General features: G+C 47.2%; 1 protein-coding gene across 2 annotated transcripts in view; it reads left to right on the top strand.

Annotated features, from left to right (window-relative positions):
• ACVR2B (activin A receptor type 2B) overlaps positions 1-22,603 on the top strand; it is a 95,770-nt gene that overhangs the window by 895 nt on the left and 72,272 nt on the right. The window lies entirely within an intron of this gene.

Here is a 22,603-nt window from a genome sequence, read left to right as displayed (position 1 = left end):
CCAAGCTTTTGTTGCTCGGGGGTGGGCAGCTTTAGGATTGCTTTCAGTCCTCCCCCCTCTGTGGGACCGGCTTGAACCCCGAAGTTCAGCTGCAGCCTGGGGGGGGTGGGGGAGTTACCGAAACAGCCAGGAGCATCCCTGGGGAAGGGGGGGGCCCTCTTGTGCCCCCCTCTCCACTTGAAGTCCCCTTACCCACCTCTTTCTTTCCCTCCTCTATTATTATTATTATCATTATCATTATTATTACACCGCTCTTTATTATTGCTGTGTACAGACATCAGCTCTTTTGCCCCCCCCTCCCTCTCCTTGGTGACCCCCCCCCAAATAACCCCCTGCCCCGAGGCAGCGCTGGGCAGTAACTTGTTACTCTCCAGCCCCCCCTGGAGAGGTGGGGGGGACACCCATACACAGAAAGGGGGGGGCACATCAAGGGGGGGGGACACACATCGGGGGGTGGGGGGCACCCACCCGAGGAGGGGGAGCCCCTTTCCTCCTGGGGGCTCCCAGGGGCTGGGATGCTGCAGCCGAGGGGTTCCCCACGGCGCCAACACCTCGCTCTCATTGCATTGCGAAAAGGTGTTTTTGGGGGGCTGGGGGGGGGGTCCCTGCATCCTTTACCCCCCCCCATTACCCCCTTCCTACCCCCCCCCCAGCGGGGCCGGCCCCGGGGCTCTCCTGCAGCCGGGCTTCCTTTGTTCCGAGTGCCCATTAAATATGCGCTGCCACCGCCTGCCTCTGGCATGACAAACGGTGCCATCGCTTAATTATTACCATTTTTTGGTAAACTCACCCCAAAACCGGAGGAGGGGTGGGAGGGGAAAAGCGAAAAGAAAAGGAGTTGGGGGGGGGGGAGGCAAAAAAAATAAAACATGAATGGATTCGATGATGGGCAAAGCCAGCGTGGGTTTTTTTTATTTATCGTTATTATTATTTATTTTTTTAATATCTGATAGCTGGGACACTTGTGCGCAGCTTTGTTTCCGTGTATTGGGAAGGGGGGGGGGGGAGAGAGGGGCTGGGATTTCCATCTCGGGGCTGCGAGGGCAGGTATTTGGGAGGCAGCGGGCGGTGCGGTGCCATCAGCAGTCGCGGGGCTCGGCGTTGCTATCAGCACAACAGCTCTCTTGGCTGGAAAATTCTATTATGTGCATAAAGGAGATTTATGGTCAATGTATTTTCTTGCCATATATCTTGGAATCCTTTTATCTCGTGTGATTCAATAAAAGGGATGGCTTCCGGGTCGTTTCTTTTTTTTTTTTTTTTCTTTCTGTTACTGTTGTTGTTTTTGTTTGGGGTGGGTTGGTTTGTTTGTTTTGGTGGGTTTGGGGTTTTGATTTTTCTTGTTTTGGTTGGGTTTTAACCTGTTCCTAGAGCTGTGCGTACAGTGGCAGAAATCTAACTTGGAGGGAAAAAAAACAAACAAACCCACCGTTGCTTTAAAAAAAAAGAAAATTAACCCTGAAAGCTTCTTAAATGTATCATGTTATAAAAAGGATAATCTGATTGGGCATACCTACACTGATTCCCCCCCCCCCCCCCCCGAAAATATGATAAAGAAACCCCAGAAAAATGAATATTACTCTGTTTGTTTGGAAGGGTCCCCTTGGATCATTCAGTCAGTGCATTAGCAATTCTGTAAATCCCTCCCTCTCTTTTAAAGCCTTTTCTGCGTTTCTTGTGATGTTTATGAGCATTTATCAACGTGATCTTTATTGTCCAGTTTTTCCTTAAGCTGCTCAGTCAGAAAAAAAAAAAAAAGAAAAAAGGAGTGAAACCAACCCTGAATACCCAAAGTTGCAGCGTGTTGCTGGGGTTTCCGAGCGCTGGGCTTTGCTTGAAGTATGTCTTTTGTGTGTGTACATGTCAGGACTGGGCGAAAGTGGTGGGCTTTTCGAAAATCGCTTGACCTCCATTGTTGATGCTTCTCATCGCTACCTTGGCTGGCTGTAACAAAGCAAGCACGGGCTGCTATTCTTTTTAAAAAAAAAAAAAAATTCAAAAAAAATCTGCTATGCTTAATTTTTTGGAATACTGAGGATTCATTGAGGAAAACATTATGTTCATTTTTAGCCCTTTGTTTGCAAATTTTCTGCAGCCCAAATGTTCAGAAATCATGTTTTAATCTAAGAGCTATAGAAAATACAGAAGGTGTAAAAGGATTTGTCTTGCAGAAGGCATTGCTAGCACGCTTTTCCAAGCCATTACATTACTTTTATTTTGGTGCAAGTTTAAGTAATGCCATGCAGCAATGAACTGTGCTGCAAATGGATCTGGTCTGCTCTTTCACTGTCTTGTATTTATCCTCTTGTGCTTGAGAAAGGGAATAAAACTGGCTTCATTAGCTTGCTAATTAAACACAATGAAGTGTATGGCCCAAGGTTAATGGCAATGGCCTTTAAAAACACAAAACTCTTGAACAGGTGTTTGAGATATATATTTTTTTAATCTGTCATCAAATCCAGATAATTATACCACCGAGATAACCATTGTCACAGTTCTGTGGAGAAGAAAATGCCGTGGTAAAGGCGCGAGTGGTGCGGTGCATTATTTTTAGTGGCATTATTTATAAACTGGGTCCTGCGCAGGCTGGGTTTAGTCCCTCTCCCTTTCCCCCCTCCCCATTTCAGAGCATCTCCCGCGCTGTTCCTTCAGCGCACGCTTCTGTTCCTTGGGCAGGGTCACAAATTTGGGATCCCTGGACCAGGGCGAGAGCCTGATGTGAGCCCGGCCGGTCAGCCCAAGCATCCACGCACCGAAATTTCTGCCATTTCTCGTGTCTCTGAGCAGCCCATCGGGGCTGTGACACCCCTGCTCGCTTGATGAGACAGCGAGAGGCAGCCAATTAAAGCGGCGGGCTCTTGCTCTCCGCGTCAGGGCTGTCACCAACCTCCTGTCCAGTCTGGTCTCCATCAGCTAAAACATGCTTGTCAGGTTTTTTTGTGCTTGGCGTGACGCAACAGTTGTAGACCTCCCCTGCTGCCACTGAATAGATGGTAGAGAAGAAAGAAGCCGGCCAGCTTCACTTCTTATTTATTTATTTATTTATATGTTTTAATTATTTTTCCTTCTTTTTCTTTATTTACTTCTGTTCTCTTTCCCTCCCTCCCACCATCATCCGTCCCTGGCACTCACACGGTGCCGTGCAGATCAACCCCGAGGGGTGTCCTGGCCTCGCCAGCCCTCGGGAGGATGCAGTGCTGTGGGTAGATGAAGGAGCAGCAGCAAATTCTGGAGCCCTGCTGCTGGGGGACCAGCCCAGGGGCTGAGCCACTATGCTTTTGTGGGGTCAGTTCCCTTGCAGGAGGGCTGCAGGTGTAAAAGGAACCAGCGGCCTGTCTGTCGTAGTTTATGGAGAGCAAAGGAGGTGGGAGGAAGAGGCAGTTTGAGGCTGGGCATCCAGCGAAGGCATCCTTACGTGCTCTGTGCTCGTGGTGTTTGTTCCTCAAAAGGCAGGGCATCTGGAAAATAATTAAATAAAATAAAGGGAAGAAGTCAAAGCGGTTGGACTTTTGGGTGTTGTAGTGACAAGTGTTTTGGCTGTTGTGTTTCGGGGCCTGGTTCTAGGATTTCTAAAATTTTCTGTTGTTGATAACTATTGACCACCTGGAGCTATGCTAGGACAGATTGAGGACTGTATGGTGTGGTAGCACTACACCTCTCAGGCCTGTTAAAATCCAGCACCACCTACCCACTGCACCCAGGCCCGTTACTTCCAGCCCTGCTCTGAAAGTTGTAGAAGCGCTCGATAACCTGCACTGCTGCTTGCACAAGGCCAATTTAAGGCAGTTTCCTGGAAATCCCATCTCCAGGGAGAAGCAGAGGAGCATCCCCTTGGGGCTGGACACCCGCTGCAATTTGGGAAGGCTGGAGGCAGGGAGATGATAACCTGTTGAGTGCAGCCCTGATCGGGACCCTAGTGAAAGCCCTGATGGGTTTTCCCTGGGCAGCTTCCTCTGCTGAAGGGACAATTTGTCCCTTGGAAAGGGTTGGTATCTGCTTCGGGGTGGACATCCCCTCGCTTTGGGGCTGGGAGGAGCGGGGTGGGAAGGGAGGAAATGCTTCCCAAAGGCAGCTGCAGGAAGCGGTGCGGCAGCGCAGGGCTGCGTTCGGTGTCCCCACAGGACCCGGGTGCTCCAGAACGGGGTGGGAAGTTGGGAAGTGGGAACCCCGGGGTTGAAATCTCTGCTTTAAAGAGGTGTTGTCTTTCCCTTTTATCCTTCCTTGGCCTTTGATTTTAAAACTAGCAGGGGGGTGTGATTTTCTTGCCTGGCCAATCGCGCTGCCTGGACCTGAATTATTCAGTGTAGCACTTGGCATTCTGCGCCCTGTTCCCACTTAAGCTCTTTTTCGCCTGTTCCTTCATGTGGAGATTTTCACATCAGTGAAATTGGATGTGTTTAAGAGAGGTGTTTGTGGCCACAGCCTGCATCAGTATAAGTTCTTCCTTCCCCTGCCTTTCCCCTCCATTAACCATTGAGGATCAACTGATGTCTAATATCCTTTCTTCATTAGTCCTTCATTCTGAAATAATTCTGAGTCTCATTAGTTGTTTGTTCTGTTCAGGTGTTTTAAAGAAAAACTCATTGCTATTTTTTCCCCGCTTTCCTAAACCTTCCTCGTAAGTTGTCTTGGAGCCGTTGAAGTGAAGGGAGCAGAGAAGTAAATTAAAGATGAAACACTCTGCCTGCGTTCTGCAGACCCAGCACATTTTATGCTTAGATTTGAATATAACTGTTGGTCTTTTCCACCAATTTCATGTTCTTTTCTCTCTGCCATCTTCCTTCTTTAGTACAGGATGGTTTCAATTCAAACTAAAAGTTAAGAGCAGCAATTGTCAGTGTACACTGTAAAATAATAATATACTTCCCTCCAGCACACAAGTGCCTCTTATTTTGCCAGTATTTGAGTTTGGTCGCTCTGATTATGTTATTGCGTGTGGCATCAGTCCATCATGGTGCTTAAGAAAAAGAAAAAAAGTGTTACTGATGTCTAGGTGCTTTGGAAAAAAATGGCTCCTCTTTTACAAGGCGATACTCGTGTGGAGAGGGGGCCCCTGCCCCAAAGACAGAGCCCTGGGGGACAAGCACAGGAAGAAATTGCTGCACTAGGGACATGCTTACCCAAGCTCATACCAAAAATTTGCTCTTGGAGAAAATCTGCTCCTTTTGGGTTGGGCTGGCAGTGAGCAGGGACAGGTTTGCGCGCACAGGTTTGGGAGTTTGAACGGAAAAGCAGCACGGTGGAAAGGCTGAGCCTGTTTGTGAAGGTGCTGGTTACCCACTGTCATGAATAATTCCACTGTGGCCAGCCCCGTGTGGTGTGGTGTTTCAGGTCAGGTTGGGTTTCTGGGCCAGGGGAGGCTCAGGGAGGAGGCTGCAGGGCTCAGCCTGCAGTGGTGGGCCTCAGAGGTGGAGGAGCTGAGGGGAGCACAGGAGTCAGACCCCTCTCTGCGTATATTTGTGTCCTATTCCTACAGCACGCAATGTATGGGACACAACAAACGTTTACCAATCTGTATTTGTTATTTTAACACCCAATGAGGCAGAGACCTACTGCTGTTTGGCACTGGGGGCCTGCCCTTTTCCATGACTGCCCTGAGGTGCTGGGAGTTGGATGCTGGTGAGCGTGTTGCTCGTGGGCCTGTGACACAAGCTCTGACCACCACATAAACCTTTTTCAGCCACCTGGAATTAAATTTGCTGGAAAAAAGAGTGCTGTGTTAACATATGATACCAGATGTATCAATGTGTTGTTTCCTGTCCCAGTCTCATACTGCCATGTCCATACATGCGCTCCTCTTTATTTAAAAAAAAAAACAAAGTGTGTTCATGAAAAGGTGCAGTGCTTTGCAGTCTGAGCTGTATTAATTTTCCATCCAAGTGGATGCTTGTGCGAATGCAGACCTGTGTTTTGAACTCTGCTCTTCACGTCTGATTTCCACCCTCATTTGATAACAGTAGAAGAGGCTCACAGCAGCAGAGGCAGTGCATGAACCCAGTAAAGCTGCAAGAGTCGAGTTCTCTACAAGAGTAGAAAAAGGAACCAGCAGTGGGAGGGAAGAGCATGTCCCTGGCACTTGTCAGGGCAATCCGACATCCCAGGCCTGTACCGAATTGTCCCCAGCACAGCAGCAAAGGCTCTCATTTTAACAAGTGCACAGTAGCTGCCACTGCATGGTAGTGTCCTAGGTGTTGTGACTGTCTTTCCTTTTTTTTTTTTTTTTTCTTTTCTCTCTTTTTTACTACTGTTATTATTATTATTTAAAGCTTTTCCCATTATATAACCTGCTTTCTAACTGGTGGCAAAAGTTGAACTTTTATGTGCGGTGACTGTAGTGTTAATGCAATGCTTATTCCTAATTTATGGCTCCAAGGTGTGAGATTATAAGCCTCTTGAGTGGATGAGAGGGATAAAGTTAGCTCCATTTGTGCCTGATTTATCAAATGGTCAATCCAGGCTGCTAACTCTTCTTTCCTCTAATGTTGTCTGTTTAAAATGCATCACATAACGTGTGAAGCTTTTTTTTTTTTTTTTTTTTAATTTGGCTTTTAGGAATAGTTTACGTGTACCTAATTTACCTCTGCAGACAGGTTTGAATTCGTGGGGAGGAAGGAATGGGAACGTGGGGAGGAAGGGAAGAGGTGTTCAATCACGCTCTGTCTCCTTTTTGCAACTTCTTAAAAGTGTTTCATAAAACAAGGGCATTTCAGGATTTTTAAGCCCTTTTAGTGCTCTGCTCGTGTTTTGCAGTCTCTGGTTTGCTTCCGCGGACTGGTGCTGTTTGCAGTTCAGCTGAGCCCTGCAAACTCCACCACTCTCCTGGGGCTCTATTTGTCATCTATACATCTTTTTATTATTATTATTTATTTATTTATTTTGTAAACAAGGGTGTTCAAACTTCACAGAGTTGACATTGAGGCAGAAAGCTGAGCACTCCTTTAGTGAAGCTGTTAAGGAGACCGGTACCAGTGTCAGGAGAGCTGTGAGCTGCCCTCACCTGTGTTTGAGTGCTGGGCATTTGCTGCGTGTTTGAGACCGGGATGCTACCAGGTGTGCTTGCAGAAGGCTCAGCAGCCAGCAGGGTGACACCGTGGCTGCTCATCGAGGTAACCTCAGGGGGAACTTTGTCCTGGCTGGCTTGCTTGGGACAACCCAGATGGCAGCACAACCCGGGCGCACGCGGCTCGTGGGTGTCTTGGTTCTTTCCCCAATGTGACAACCGAAACACAGCCGGCTTTTGTATTCCTGCTTTAGTTCCTGAGAGTAACTAATCGCTTCAGAATGCTAATTCTCCTATAGATGTGCAGGCTGAGAAGTTCAGCTCTCCTTCGGTTTTCATGGTGGGAGTATCCAGTTACAGCCCAGCAGCTATTGGGCAGCGCTCTGGTGCACTCCAGTTTGAACTCGACATCGCTTTCACATGCATGCACAACTCACCAAGCAGTTTATTTTGGTAGGAAAACCTCTGCCCAGCCTTGTGCCTGGCATAACACATTTTCCAAAACACCTATTGTGGTCGTGCTGCCAGTGCTCTCCCGCTTGGCAGTGAGATGCTACAAAGCGAGCTTGAGGTGGTGCCAGCAGGCACCAGTGCTGAGATAAAGACCTTAAGGAATGCCCTGCCATGAGATTCCTGTTCATGTCAAGCTTAGCTCAGCCAGGAGGAGAAGGGAAGATGCTGTGGCTGATACGCGGTGCTGCCTTGCCGGGGTCTGGCTGTGGGTAGGTTTGGTGGGATGCTGCAGGACCAGAGCATCTCTGGCTGAACCTCTCTGCATGGGTGCCCTTGGGTGGGGATGTTGTCCCCGCTGTGCACTCTGCCACACAGCCTCCTCCTCTGTGCTTCCTTCTAAATAGTCCAAAGACAAATGTTTGTTTGTTTTTCTTTAGCAAAACATAAACTCATGGAGGTGAACGTTTTCATCTGCTCGCTGTTGTTTTATTGCCTTGCTGTTATGATAGACCATAGTCCCTTCCTTGAGCTCCTGGTGCATCTTTTTAAAGTGCAAGCATGAAGCAGGGGGCAGGCTTGGCATGCTTCACCATAACACGAATTCCCGTGTAGATTTAATCACCTTTTAGTGTCTCGGAGCGTGCTCTCGATTGCCAGGCTTCTTCACATGGGCACTGATGGAGCATTTCTGATGGGCACGCCACGCTTGCTGTTGCTGGGCAGCTCGGTTCCACTCCTGGCCAAAACTGGGTGGCACAAAGCTCCTCCTTCCTCTGTCTGGAAGGTGGTAGGCTCAAAAAAAAAACCTGCAATAAAAATAAACACTTCCCTCCAACCGTAGCGTCATCCACCTGGCCCCGTGCCTGCTGGCACCAGCAGGGAGTTTGTCCCTGTGCACCCCTTCCTGGGGGGGCATTTTAACATTTATGTTGTACCTGAGATAACCGGGGAAGTCTTTTATAGATAATTTTTATGGCTATAGATAATTTTCCGTAGATAGCTTGTGCTGTCGTCTAATGGGACAGAGTTAGTGCTGCTAAAAGCAAACATGGGAAACCTCTTTCGATTGATGATAGAATTTCCTTTCCCACGCAATCCTGTACGGATTGACTATTTATTCTGTAAATAACAGCTACAAGAAACCCTTCAAAGGTAACGGGAAGCCCCAGAGGTAAATGAGATCGCTCTTACCCTGCTAGCAAAGTCAGATGCGAGCGTACCTCGGCGTGTGCCTGTGTCTGCAGGCTCCTTCCCGGTGCGTGGCTGATGAAAGAAGAAACCTGAGCGAGGGACGCGGCGTTCCTGCAGGAGAACCGGGGCCGGTTATTGCCCGACCGAGGCTTTTTGTGCATGGAAATGATTTCGAAAGAGCCAACGTGTAAAACTTTGAAGCGCAGTGCGACGAGATAAAGTCGGCTAAAAATAGGCCTGGATATGAAAGGCGGTTGAAAACTCGGAGGGAGGCGAGAGTCGTTTTACAGGCATTGTTGGTTGAGTTTCAGGGTCCCGGGAAAGGAAGATGAATGTCTTTCTGTTATAGTAACAGCTGCTCTCTGTCCATCGGGATCCAGTGTTTGCCCATCCAGCTCATAATAATTAAACAAAAGAGTTATTTCATAGCAGCCGTGGCGGAGGATTACGCTGGAATTTTATCTTTCTCCATTTAGACTTATCTCCGTCTATTAAAGAAAAATACAAAGTTAACCTCTCACCTGGGCTGGCTCTGGCTAATTACTACTGGGAGGAAGCCAGCACTTAACTGAGCAGCCAGACTTATCTTTAATAAATAAATAAATAAATAAAAAAGATCCAAGTGTCACTAATGCACTTGTCCTTAAAGAACACTTCAGCTTTCTTGTGTCCTGAGCTCTTGTGCTGTTGGGTAACCCTGCAGGGTCATTCGTGGCATCCTAGTCTGGCTGCTTAGTGTCACGTGCAGATTTTTGTTCTTCCCCTTTGACTTCTTCGGGATTTTTTTTGTCCCCTTCATTGCTACCCACTTGGAGGGCTAACAGATAGGGCCGTTGGCTTATCCACCCTAAAAGAGTTGTGGATGTGAAGTCTCGATGGGGCGCATCCCTCCGTGCAGCAAGCCCTGCTCACCACTTCGGTGCCACTTACCCTGCCCTGAAGGAGAAGAGGCCTGGCTGGGTTGTGGGGTTAGCAGCTGAGCGGCGCTATGTTTTTATTAATAATTTCCACTGGTGAAATATGGATCTGAGGTTTTCCTCATTCATTTAACCCTCGTAGTTAATAGGCAATAGTGGAAATGTACCATGTACACGATGATTGCGCTGACCTGATTTCACATGTATTTCTGATCTGACTTCTGTTTAAAAACGAGAAGAATTATATATAAAATTGATTTTGGGAGCCCTGGGAAGGAGAAGGAAACCATTTATTTCAACCCCCAAATTCCTTTGAGCTGTAGAAACATTGTCAAAGTAATTGTAGCCTTTTCAATTTTTCTGTGTAGATTTCTTTCTGTGTAGTCTAAGAAAAACTGTGCTCTGTTGATGGATGTCACTGTTTTTTAACTTGTGACAAATATCTCCCAAGGTATTGTTTGAGTGATGTAAAATTGGTTCATGTGTAAAATTCTAGCTTTTTCATGAATGCTTTATCATGGATATGTGAATGCCAGCTTCTTCTGGATTAAGGTGTTATACCTTTAGTGGTTTGCTGTGGGATATCATCTTAATCATTTTTGCTGTAATTTAATCATCTTAATTAAAATTGCATTGAATTGTGGAAAGTAATTTGGGTCTGGAGAGCAGTGGGTTTTGTATTTGTAGTTTTTTTTTTTTTTCTTGTTAGGAGATGGTAATGGTCTTGGCAAGATTCTGCTAAAAATTAACACAGTGTACAAAAACTCATGTTGCCAAGTTAGTACAGTATTTCTCCAGCTAATTGTGGCCTTGAAGGGTATAATATAAAAGGTCATCTTTGTTAGTGAACTGCAGGCTTCTCCTGCGAGACAGAAATCCATGTCCTTATCAAGGATGAAATCTTGGCTCCTTGGTTACACAATTGAGCTTTGCTATAATTTGGACATCATTAGGCTCTTTATTAAAGCAGCGGAACACTCTAATCAATCTTTGTGCTTTGCTTTCTTAAACGTATTTCTCTATGAGAATTTGTGTTATGACTTTCCTTTCTTCTTCTCCGTGAATCCTGCAAAGGGGTAGGGTCTGAAGATGGGGTTGGTTGCATTTTTTGTTTTGTTTTGTTTTTCTTCCATTTGGGATGGTCTTTGTGGAGATGGTTCCCATTTGCGGGCATGGTTTTGAGAGCCAAGGTGTTTGACCTCCTCTTCTCTTCCTCTTGTATTGAGAAGATGTAGGGGGTGGCCCTTCTGGAAGGAAGAGCTATTCCTTTTGGTTTGTGCTGTTTGAAAAAACAAATACACAAAACTTTATGAAACCAAACTGAATTGTAAAAGTGGTTACTTTTGTCTGTCTTTAAGCTCAAGCCAAAGGGTTCAATTTTTTTGAAAACAAAAACAAACGCAAACAAAACTCTGTTTCAGTGGCACATAGTCATAGGGCAGAACTGTGCAGGAAAGGAGGTTGTGTGCTTTTTCCCCTTTTTTGTTGCCCCCTTTTTGTATCCTGGGTCTTGTTTTCATTCATGCCACATGTTGGCATTCCCAGGGACATAGTTTTGAGGCTCTGACTTCTGCATTGTAAAACATAGCCAGAGCTTAAAATCTCTTTGTTTGGCTGCTGTTTCTTTAACCAGCAGATATTTTTCTAGTTGGATAGATAAATGGATCTTTCTCACTTACTGGACAGTTTGATTTGATTTTGCACAGCTATAAAAGTTAAACTCGTGCTTTGGCAGAGCTTCATTCGCAGGGTTTTGGAGACTAAATCTTGGTGCCTCTCTCCCCCCTGTATTTGGGTTTGTGATGTTCTGGAAATGCTCATGTCCTTGAGACATTCACCGGTGTTAGAAACACTTGCAGAAGCAACAACAGCACAATCGGATCATCTCTGTAAAAGGCTGTCTCCTGCAATGGAAATGCCAGCTTAGCTTTCAGACATCCTGAAGATGATGCTCTGGGTGTACCACACCAGTGGGATGTGAACATGCTGCTGTCACCAGCACAGATGGGACCAAAGCAGGGACGTGCTCTATGGGAGCAATGCCTGCACCCTTGGTGGTGTTTGGGTGAGTTGAAGTCTGTGGTCTGACCCCCAAAGGCAGGGCTTTGAACCTCTAGATCATCTCAATGTTCCCATCATATGTTAGGCCAGGGAAAATGCTAGGAGGTAAATGCCTACGGTTGTTATCATTTTAATAATTTACCACATAGGTAGCTTCACCTCAAGCTTGGGTTCTGTGTCAAGCTCCTAGTTTTGCAGTTGGTCAGTGGGTGTGCCATGGCTTTGTTCAGAGTTTCACAGAATCACGGATTGCTTACAGATGAAGACAGCTCTGTCTAGGGACTTGTGGCATCCAGCAACTCCTCTTCAGGAATCCTGATTTTTCCTGAATTGGCTTTCCGAGGGCTCCCGTCTTCATGCTGGTACCACTGTCAGTGGCTCCTTGCTGTGTGGATGCACGCCAAAGATTTGGTGGCGTCTGAAATATTTTGCACCCCACCTCATTTACAACCCTTCCAGCTGGTGCTTCCCCAGTTTCTGTCAAACAGATCCATGTGCTCTTCAGGAGCTCTCTCCAGGTTTTGTGGGTTTGTGCAAAAATTTGCTCTTTGAGCAATTACGGGAAGCCAACATTTCGGCTCAGAACAGGAGAGCTCTTTTCTTGGGCTGCAAGTTTTTAATGAAAGCTTTAGGTTATGAATGTGTCATCATCTCATTACTGTTCTTTACCGCTTGGCGTCCTGTTGGTGTAGGCTAGTTTAACTGTCTCCAGCCTAAATTGAGTGCTGCTTTCAGTATTTATAAACTCTACAACTGTTAAAACAAACTGAACCTCCAATTGCAGCAATGGTAGCGAGGTTGAAGACAAGGAGTTGTCTCCGAGGAATAGAGTCTATTATATGTTGGGTATAAATCAACCTCTGACTTGTGGGTGTTGGGAGGAAAATTTCCTTGGGGACTTGTAATCCAGAAGCAGCCTCCTATAAATCTGCTTGGGTCTTCTCCTGAAGCGTGTGGTGGTGCTGGAAAGCTGATTATGGATGTAGACTGTAGGTCTGGGAGCATGAAATACTACTGCTCCTTCCCATCCCGCCGCCGCGCTGGACGAACAGGTCTGAGCAGCAGATTATTGTCAGTGTTAAAAATGATGAGTTCGTTGTCCTGTTCTCTCCTTCCCTCCCAGTAAAACCTGCAGACTTGGCTTTAGATATTGGGAATTGAAAGCAAACAACTACCAATATAACTGGCTTGTTTTTATTTGCTATCTGGGGCTTCAAGTGTGAGAACGCACGCTGGTGGCGTTCTTGTGCTTTTCGTATTTCTTTTCCCATTGCTTGAGGGCTGGAAAGTATTTTCCTTTAAATGGAAGGTAACATTTTACATCTCCTCTAAATGTCTCTGAGAGATGGGTTTGCAGCAGACAAAAATCCAGCTCTTCACAGGGTAGTGAGAAACCCTGTGAAGGAAGAGAAGGGCAGGAGCTGATGCCGCCACATCTACAGGGACAGGTTGGCTGCTGTCAGCTGGGCATGGCAGTGCGTGAAGTTTGTCCTCTCATGTTTTCTTCAAACAGAGTATTTCTTGTCTTACTTGGGGTGTAATCCAGTTGCTAGCAGCTCTTTTAGTGCTGCAGGTTAAGGTACGGCTTGAAGAATGGGTTTGTGAGAGCAGCTCTGGTCCTTTTGGGGCTTTCCATGAAGTGCATGGTCTCCAGGAAGGAATATGGATGATGTCCCTGAGCTCTTCAGTCAGTGAAATTTTCCTGAGATGTCATCCCTATGTTGTGCAGAAAAATAGTCTCAGGGGAGTTTTACTCTGTTCAGTTGCTGGGTGGGGTTCTTAGGTCTTCAGATCCTGGAGGCTGTAGGATCAGGCACCTGTTATAGGACACGGAGCTTGTTCATACCTCATGTTGGTCACCTCCTCCTCATCCATGTGTCCATCCAGGTTTGTGTGCTGCTGATGGGGTATTTATAGAAGGTTTCTACTAATAGGACATGTGGCCAGTAGCAAGTGATATCGGGGCTTGGGTTGTGTTTTTTTATTTTTACTAACCTTTTTCTTTTAACATTTCTCATGCAACTTGTCGGCTTTTCTTGCGTCTTTTTGGGTGTGCACTCTCCACCTTTCTCTCTCTTCAGAAGAAATTGTCAGTTCCGACTTCAGTAAACGTTTTCTCACTTGTCAGAACAAAAGCAGGCGAGCCTGGTAGTTTTGTTTTTTTATTTGTGTGTGTGCAGGGAATGTGTCAGGGTGTTTTTATGGGCAGCGCTGCCGAGCTTGTCAGCAGCGGCTAGGCCGGGAAAGCCAGGCTCCTTCGCAGATTACATATCTCCACAGATGTTTATCTCCTGTTTGCAGGGAAGGGTAGCCTGAAGTCAGTCCTGGTAGTTCAGTGGAGGTGACAGCTGTAAACACCGCTCCTCCAGGACCTTTGGCAGCAGACGCGTCCTCCTGCCTGATAGAGGAGGCGATGGGCGCTGTGGATGGGGCCTTCTCATGGCTTCTCTCAACAAGAGTGAAGTTGTCCTGTGGCGATGGTCGTGTTAGTCCCTCTGCTTTTGCAATGAACTCTGCTCCCTTGCCATCACGCACATATTTGTTGCTCCTCATGGCTGGAGGATCCCAAGTGGAAACGGAGGAAGCTCATCCTGTCCTGTCCCTATGGAGGGGAAGGCCCTGTCCAAGCCCGCTCTTCGGAGCTTGAGTGACAAAGGGCCTGCTATTAGTCAGGAGTCCTTAAGCCCCTTGCCTGATAAAGGCTTTTTATTTATCTTTCTCCCAAGTGGCTGTTTGGGGTGGATGCTTGCAATTCTTTATGCATATTTCTTCTGCCGCTTCTCCCATTCAAAAGGCCCTGGAGAGGGGTTGAACCAAACCTGCGGGGCTGGAGCATCTGCGGCCCAGGGCAGCTCCCCCAGCTACTTTGATGTATAAATTACAAAAATCTGATACAAAATACAGATTTTGCAAAATCTGGGCATTGCTTGCTGTGATCCGATGCATTTTATCTGCAATTTAAAGATGTTGCGTGGCCTGTTCATGTAAATGGACACTCACATGTATTGCTCCTCCTTTTTCCCCAATGGCATCTGGGTTGTGATGCTCTGCAGTAGTTTGGGGTTTTGTGGAGGATGAGCTGTCAAGAGTTAAATTGCAAGCAAGCAGCAAGTAACTGTGCTGAATTCAGCTGGCAATGCCCTACCAAGCCCTCTCTCCTTACTGTCACATCTTTGGAAATGCCTTTTATCTGGACTGTAAATTAAATTACTGTTGTTGATGTCGCTTCAAAGAAGCTGCAAGAATGAGTTAATGGGAGCTCCTGAGAGAGGTCTCCCAACGAAGTCTCCTCTTAATAAAATGTTAAGGCATCTCCTTTTGTCTCTTCTGTTCTAACTTTGGAGAATTAGGGAAATAATAGTTCTGTCTTTTCTGCTTCAACTTCTGTGGTATGTTTACAAAGGGGGGGGGGGAAAAAGCCCTATAAATGTCTCAAGTATTATCTTTTCTTGCCAGTTTCATCATAAAAATATTTATTGAGGCCTCAAGGGCTCGAAGTGTTGTGGTCAATTTCGTGAAAGTAATGTGTTTGTTTTTATTTTTAGTGGTACTTCAAAAAAAAAAGAAAAAAAAAAAAGGCCTGGAAGTACTTGTTTCCCTGTTTTTTTGGTATTTCTTTACCAGATATGAAACTGAAAGAGGGGAGAATCAATTCCTTTCTGTTGCCAAAGCTGGCCAAGTGGCAGAAAGTGTATGTTTACAATAATGCTGGAGTTTAATAGCATGCAAAGCTTGTTGTTTTGTTTTGTTTAATTATCCTGTTTTTGGAGTTGTGGAGGGCCTGGTTCCCAGGGGAGGAGAGGAAGGGGACCTTTAGGAATGCCAAACATTAGTAGATTTGGAGAGGAAAGAGTGGGGTAGTCGGAAGATTTGCAGGAAGAGAGACAAGGAGGCTCGTTGATGTTTCCTTTCAGCACTTCCCTTGCTTTTTTGTTTCTGCACCTCTTCTGTCTCCGGATCTTGGTATCATGCGACTTAAAGCTTTTGATAGCTGCATCTCCTGTGTGTTTGTCTGTCCCTCTTTAACAGGAATTGAACAAACACGTGGTGTTTGGGTTGGAAGGCTGGTGGCATGTATGGCCCTTTGCTGAGCACCTAGGGACCCATTTACACAGAAGTCCTGGCAGATTTTAGCGTACAAGCTCTGAGAAGGATGGATTCAGTGCAGTGAGGCCAAAGCTGGAAAGAATTCAGATGTGATTGTAGTGTAATGGAGAAACGTTCCTGAGCTTTCTCAACACCGATGCCCCCTTTGAATTTTTCATGAAGAAACTCCTATTTATGGTCAGCCGTGCAGTTGAAAACCTACACTGACTCTGGGGCACTGACAGCCTGGTGGGTCCCTGAGCACCACTCAGGAATCCCTGGGTCAGAAAAGCACAGGGAAAAAATAGCTTGGAAGGTGTTTAAAAGTCTCAGACTGGTACCTTTGTATGAAATGTAGCTACCTATGTTGTTCTTAATATTTCCACCTGCAGCTGTAAAGACATGGGGCCCACTCCTCTCACGAGCTGTGGTGGCATCCAGCCAGGCCTGTAAGCAGGGCTGACGCTGACCCTAACTGAGACCAGGTTTTGAGGCAAGAGACTTTCTGAAAGTAACTGATGAGCTAATTCCCCTCATTTGCCATTGGAAGTGCAAACTTTGGAAATCCTGCCCTCAAGTCAGCCAGGAAAAAGACAAAAACCAGGTGGGGAAGGTCTCTGTGATGGGACATCGATCCAAAACCCAGCAGCAGCTTCTTGCCTGCCCGAGCACCCTGCAAGCTCCTCTCCTGGAGATGGTGCCTGACACAAACCTGATTTTTCCAAGCAAAAAATCATCTTTTCCACAAAACACAAAGGTCAGGGTGCGTGTGTGCAAACCTGCCGCCTCTGAAGGCAACCAAGCAACCTTTGTCCTGTCAGGCCTCACCTCAGTTGCTCCGTATCGCGTGCCCTTCAAGGTAAGCCGGGTAAGTGGCTAGGAGTCAAAGCAGGGAAAGAGAAATCCCATTTGAGGCTGACCTGATGCTACCTGACATTTTGCTTATTTGAGAAGAGGAGGTTCCGCATGGAAATGGCTAGTTCTGAGTTGCTACAGACCCTCGTGACATATTAATCTTGAGGGTGAATGACAGCTTTATAAGGCAAGGGTATTTTTACTGTACGGTAGACTTCTCTTCCACGTCCACCTACGTCTGCTTCTGTTGACCCAGTGCCAGGAGGAGGTTTCTCCAGCCTGCCATCCAGCTTTCCATGACTGTAGGGTTTCGGGCACGCTGTCAGCACAGGACAAACCCAAGCCTCAGCACGGGAGCTGCTGTGTGCCATGCCCGTGTTGCAGCTCCTGGGACTTGGACTGGTAGTACAGGTGCAGCAGCGATTAAAAGGCGATTAAAAGCCTGCTGTTGGTGCTAAGAGTTGCTGGAAGGCTGGATTTTTGTCACTTTTGATGTCACCAGGAGGAAAGGCAGCATCTTGTTCCACTTATCCCCTCCCTCCAACCTCCAGAACCTGGCTGGCAAGGCGGCTGCTCCCCTTGCCCTTCCATGTCCTGCTTGGGGAAACAGCACGTTTCTCACCATGCTCTCTGCTGGAAGCAACCAAAGCATGGGGAAAGCCAGAAGAAAGGGCCCTGTCCCACCAGGACATAAGGAGGAGGACACTGCCAGGGCAGCCAGCGAGCCAGGCACTTGGCCACACGGCTCTGTGCCCACGTACACTCCTGCAGTTGCATCTCATCCAACATTCCTGATCTCCTTGGCCCAATGCTCATTTCCAAGATAACCTGCTGGGTGCTTTTTAAAACCTACTGTAATCCCAACAGTGGCTTCGCCTGGTTTGAGGGCCACCGGCCAGGCTGTGGGACAGGTGACACTGTCCATGGCAAGATCCAGCCTGGCCACCATGGGAGCAGATGCCAGGATGGACCAGGAGGAGATGTGTTGGTGGGACATGAGGGTGGCAGTGGGAAGGTGAAGGACATCTGGGGATCTTTGGGTGGCTCCCTGGGTTTTTCATTTCCTACAGTGCTGTTGGTGTGGCTTTCAGTGCTCTTCAGGATTTTCCTTCCTAGAAGTTGGGTTAAAATCCCTGTGTGGAAAAGCTGCTGTTATCCTCACAGGAGCCAAGTTTTAGAGTGCCCTCTAATTTGAAATCACAGCTGAACCAAACTTGTTTCTTTTTTTTTTTTTTTCTTGTGTGTGTGTTTGCATTCCTAAAAGTCATCCAGACTTTTCCTCTTCTTAAAAGCAGCAATGCTGCAAACCTCTCCAGCTGCTGTTACAAAACGAGTGAGCTGCTCTAGCTCCATTGAGTACATTGTCCTTGAAGCACTTCTGGAAATACCATGCAGATTGTAGGCCAGCTGCTGGTAAAAACTAGCTAGGTTTTCATACATACTGGACCCCAAAAAAGAAATGGTGTTTTGCTGTAGTGAGCTTTTTTCTCCTTCCCTTATTCTACAGCAACACATGTGAGGGGTCAGAAAGTGGAGTGAGCATCTCTGTAATTTTGGACTTTCCTTGTTGTTCTCACCTCTTTGTGAGCTGACTCTACTGTGCTCAACAGTTGTCCTGGCAGGAGAAGGGAGTAAGGGACAAATTTTCAATGAATGAGATAAATCAGACGAGGATGGAGTGGGGAGCAGGAGAGCTCCATCGGGCACAGGTACACTTGCACTGATCTTAATCCAGGCTGGCACTTGCAAATGTCTGTTTCCTCTAGAGGTTTCTCCAGGTCTGTCTCAGTCTAATACTCCTGAGCCCTATCCAGCTTCTCTAAAGTTTTCTATGTTCATAAGAGCATATCCTGGGCGCTTTTAAATTTAAGCCTGTGGTTTATGCACAGGTAATGATGAGCTGTTTGGAGCGTTCCCTGCCTAACCAACAGCATGGGTCAGGACCAAGTGCAGAGCAGCCAGTGGCTTCTGACTTGTTTTTCTTTTGGATATGTAGTCAAAAACTCCCCCAGCAGCATCTCCCCTCCTTTATGGAGGGGAATATTCACAAAACAGATCATGAAGAGCCAACTTCTTCAGCCTGTGCTACTCTGATTTATAAACCACATGTCCTTTGTGACCCCCATCTTAAACGGCCTCCTTTCCTGTTTGAGTCACCTCTTAATCCATAAACATTTTAATAAGGTGCAATTTTGGTTTTGTTTTCTTGCTGCACTGGCTTTTTGTCTGCAGTCATGTATCCTGCCTGAGATGTATTCAGGTGTCTGCAACTTTCTGCAACCAAGTGACCGAGATGTTGGCAGAGCTGATGAGATGCTGATGGTTGTGTCCCGCTCACTGCTAATACTCCCAAGAAGTTTTGATTCTTTTGGGACAACTTGAGTTAGTCTTTGTTGAGTGAGATATTCCTGTTCTGCACTGAACGCAGCATCTAAAGCAAAAACAAACAAAAAGCAAAGAGAAATCAAGATCAAGTGAAGTATTATGAGGTTCCACCTCTTCCAAAGTGAGCAGTTCTTCAAAGCCAGAGGCACTTACACTTGTACTTATTACAAGCAGGGTTTAAGCTTTATCATGAGGCTGATTTGCCATTCCTAGAGTCCAAGCCACTACATCCTCTGCCAGGGAGGATGCACGTCTCCTCCGCAAAGACCTCCCCATGTGTAGGCAGCAGAGCAGGTGAGTGCCAGCCCCTGGGTCTCTCTTGCTATGGGGAACCTTCAGGGCGTTGGCCATTCATTTCTCCTTGCAGAATTGCCGTTGTGTGAGCTCCTACAGCAAACTTTGCAGCACCAAAATGAATTCTTGAAATGTTGCTCGTGGTCCCGCAATGTGTGGCTTTAGACAACAGCTTTAAACTAGGCCACGCTCTGATTTTGGGGGAAGACAAGGCAAGTGGGAGCTGCGGCTCTGTGGCTGAGTAGGCGTGTTGTTGCAGTGAAATGAGCTACCACGTCCTCCCCTTCTGCTAGAAATTTTGCTGGAGATGAGATGTGAGAGTTGTTCACGGGGACACGGTTAGGTGACCTCCCAGGACCTCACTGAACTGTGGGTGAGAGCTTCCCTGCTACAATTTTAGAGCAGTACAGCCATCGTGCAGTTGTTACCTTACTGGAAAAAAATAAAATTTGGGGGGAGATTTTACTTGGTGGCTGCTTTAACTTAACTCCGGTCGTAGCTTGAGGGAAAACACCCATCTCTTCCTGCTGCGCACGAGGTCAGAGACCCCGCATACCTCGCCTGGAACCTAAAAGCACTCGGGGAGCTACGTGGCTAGTTTTACTAGGTGCACTCCAGATTGTGCTATGCTGATACAATGCCTGAAAACGCTGTGCGTGCTGTTTGGCTGTGGTTGTGTACTCTGCAGGCTCTGAAAAGCGCTGCTCTTCTCCAGGCAGGCAGGCTTGGAAAAGGAGGCTCGGGGGGGGGCTCAAGTGGCTGCGGACAGCTTCACAAATCCTCCCCCCTGACCACATTGAGCCTGGATCCGGTGGGGAGGGACGCTGCCCTTTGGAAGCGATTCACGAGCGTGAAATGCCGTCCAGCAGCATGCGTTTCCCCCCTGCCCCCCTCCTCTGGACAGTGAAATTTTTGTTTGTGCAAAAAATCAGGCAAAAACGTTGCCTTGAATGTTTAAAGCGTGCCTCGCGAGCTTGAACCACGCTCCCTTCCCTGAGCTGTAAAACATTTTGAATGGGCAGCCTGCTTTGAGAGGAGTTATTTAAGCGCGGAGAGCTCGGTGCAGTAGGTCATCAATGTATTGCACATATTACGGCCATGCCTTGGCATTTGTTTTTCGTTTGTAATCCAACACCCAGCTGCTTCGGCCTCCAACTACAAGCAGCTATTTAGCGGGTTCAGCTAGTGTGGAGGAATGCATTGTGGTGCTGTTTACTTCATTACGTGGAAGGCTTGTATGGAGCACAGGGAGGTTCAATTAAAAAAAAAAAAAAAAAAAAAAAAAAAAAAAACCAACACAAAAGCTGAAAACCCAGGCCAGGAAACGAAAGCTTAATATAGACGTTAGCCCAAGACGGGGGTGAGGGATCCGACGGAGAAAATCGGGTTTCTGTTCTGCAGTCATTGCAAACATTCTTGGTGATGAGAGCAGAGATTACTTACACTGTGATAGGGAACTGGACCAAAAAAAAAAAAAAAAAAAGAGTATCCATCTCCTCGTCTGCTGCAGCTGTTCTGTTGCTTCTCCATCGCTGGCTGGGCAAAAATCTTGGAAAAACCCCACCCTGCGCAGTAAACGGGGGTTTCCTCTGGTGCATTATGCTAAATAACCTCTGGGTAGCCTGGCTGGTTGCTGGTCCCGATCCAGGTTAAGGCTTCCCTTGTGGATGTGGCAGTGCAGGTGCTTTCACCGAGCCTTTCCACTCCCCGTGTCCTAATTCCTGCAGTGGTGTGGGGCCAGCTGCCCTGCACACTGGTTTATGCCCAGTGCCTTGGAAAATAGCTTTTCAGAGAATCCCAGCCTGGTGAGGCTGGCAGCACCTCGGGGTCCCTTGGGCCCAGCCCCTGCCCCAGCAGGGCCACCCAGAGCAGGGTGCCCAGGCCCATGGCCAGGCGGCTTTTGGAACTCTCCAAGGAGGAGACCCCACAGCCTCTGGGCTGCCTGGGGGTCAGGGGAACCTCCTGGGCTCCAGTTTTCCCAGCTAATACATTGCCTCCAAAATAAGGAATGATTAATGGAGGCTTCTCCCATCTCCGTGCTGCAAGTGGCAGAGGAGGGATTTGAGGACAGAAACGGATTCAGGGAGCCCAGCCCATGTCCCTGACCAGTGAGTTTCAGCCACGGATGAATTTGGTGGGATTTGGGTTAGGGTGCTTAGCAGGACACCAGCTTGAGCTGGCCACGCTGTGTGCACCACAGCAGGGTGCATGTACCGGGTGTTGCTTTAAAAAAAAAAAAAAAAAAAGTGAGAGAAAGGAAAAATGGGCTTTCTTTTTTTAACTGGAAGCGCAGCATATGGTTGTAGCCTCTTGGAAGAGGCACTGCAGTGCAGTAGTACCTGCAAATCCTCCAGCAAACGGGGCGTGATGCTTTGCAATAGGGCTCTGAGGGTCTGAAGTGCTAGCACCTGCCCGGTTCACTTTGTGGCTGGGCTGAAATAAAACAAGAGTGATATAACAGCGTGGTGCTGTTGAACTCTGGATTCTTATAAATAAATAAAGAAATGTACAGCCTGGAAGGAACGAAGGTGGGATTAGGAAAAAAATCTGAAGGCAGCTTGGCTGTGTGACCTGGGTATGCTTCCCAGCTGGGCTTTTTTAAGTATGGGGTAGAGATCAGTCATTCCAGTTTTATTTATTTATTTTTTTTTCCCATTTTCTCCATTTGTCATTGGGCTTTCTCACGATGATATTGTCCTTGTTAGCTGCTCACTCCTCTTGTGTGGACACTAAATGCCTCCAGGTAGGCGGTGAGGAGTTCAGAAGTGTAGATGGACACAGCTACTCAATGGGGAGGTTTTGAAATGTGTTTGGTTTTATTCGAGCAAAACGTCCCTTAGCATACGCTGCTGCTTCTGACTTGGCATTTATTTTTTTGGTTCAATGATCTGCTTTAAAGCCTGTGTATCACTGACGTGGTTTTGGGGGATGCTGTTATATCCAGCAAACAAACTCTGCTGGGCTCTAGGAAGGGCTTAATGAGTAAAGGTTGGAGCCGTGACCTTTTCCACGTCTGTTGTTCCTGATGTGATCCTGCCACACAGCCTGGTGTCTGCCTGTCCCGCTTTTGCGGCAGGAGTCAGGGTTTTATCAGACCAACTCAGCATTGCTTATCAAATCCCTGGGCAGGAGTTCAGTTTCAGTGCCAGGAGGAGAAACTCCTTTCTGCAGAGGAATGAATTTGAGAGAAATTAGAGAGACCGTGAGTCCGTTCCTGCTCCCGTTCCCAGGGTATCGAGGTGATGGAGGCTGGGCAGTGAGTGTGATCCCTCTCCCCAGGCAGGGAACCACGCAGGGCTCCCAAAATGAGCACGCAGGCAGCATCCTTCAGGAACGTACCATGCTTCTGTGTTGAAAAGAA

The sequence above is a fragment of the Aythya marila genome (genome assembly GCF_965140915.1).
Source record: "Aythya marila genome assembly, chromosome: 2".
Lineage (NCBI taxonomy): Eukaryota > Metazoa > Chordata > Aves > Anseriformes > Anatidae > Aythya > Aythya marila.
The sequence above is the reverse complement of the archived record's forward strand: the minus strand, read 5'-3'. Positions and strand labels throughout refer to the sequence as shown.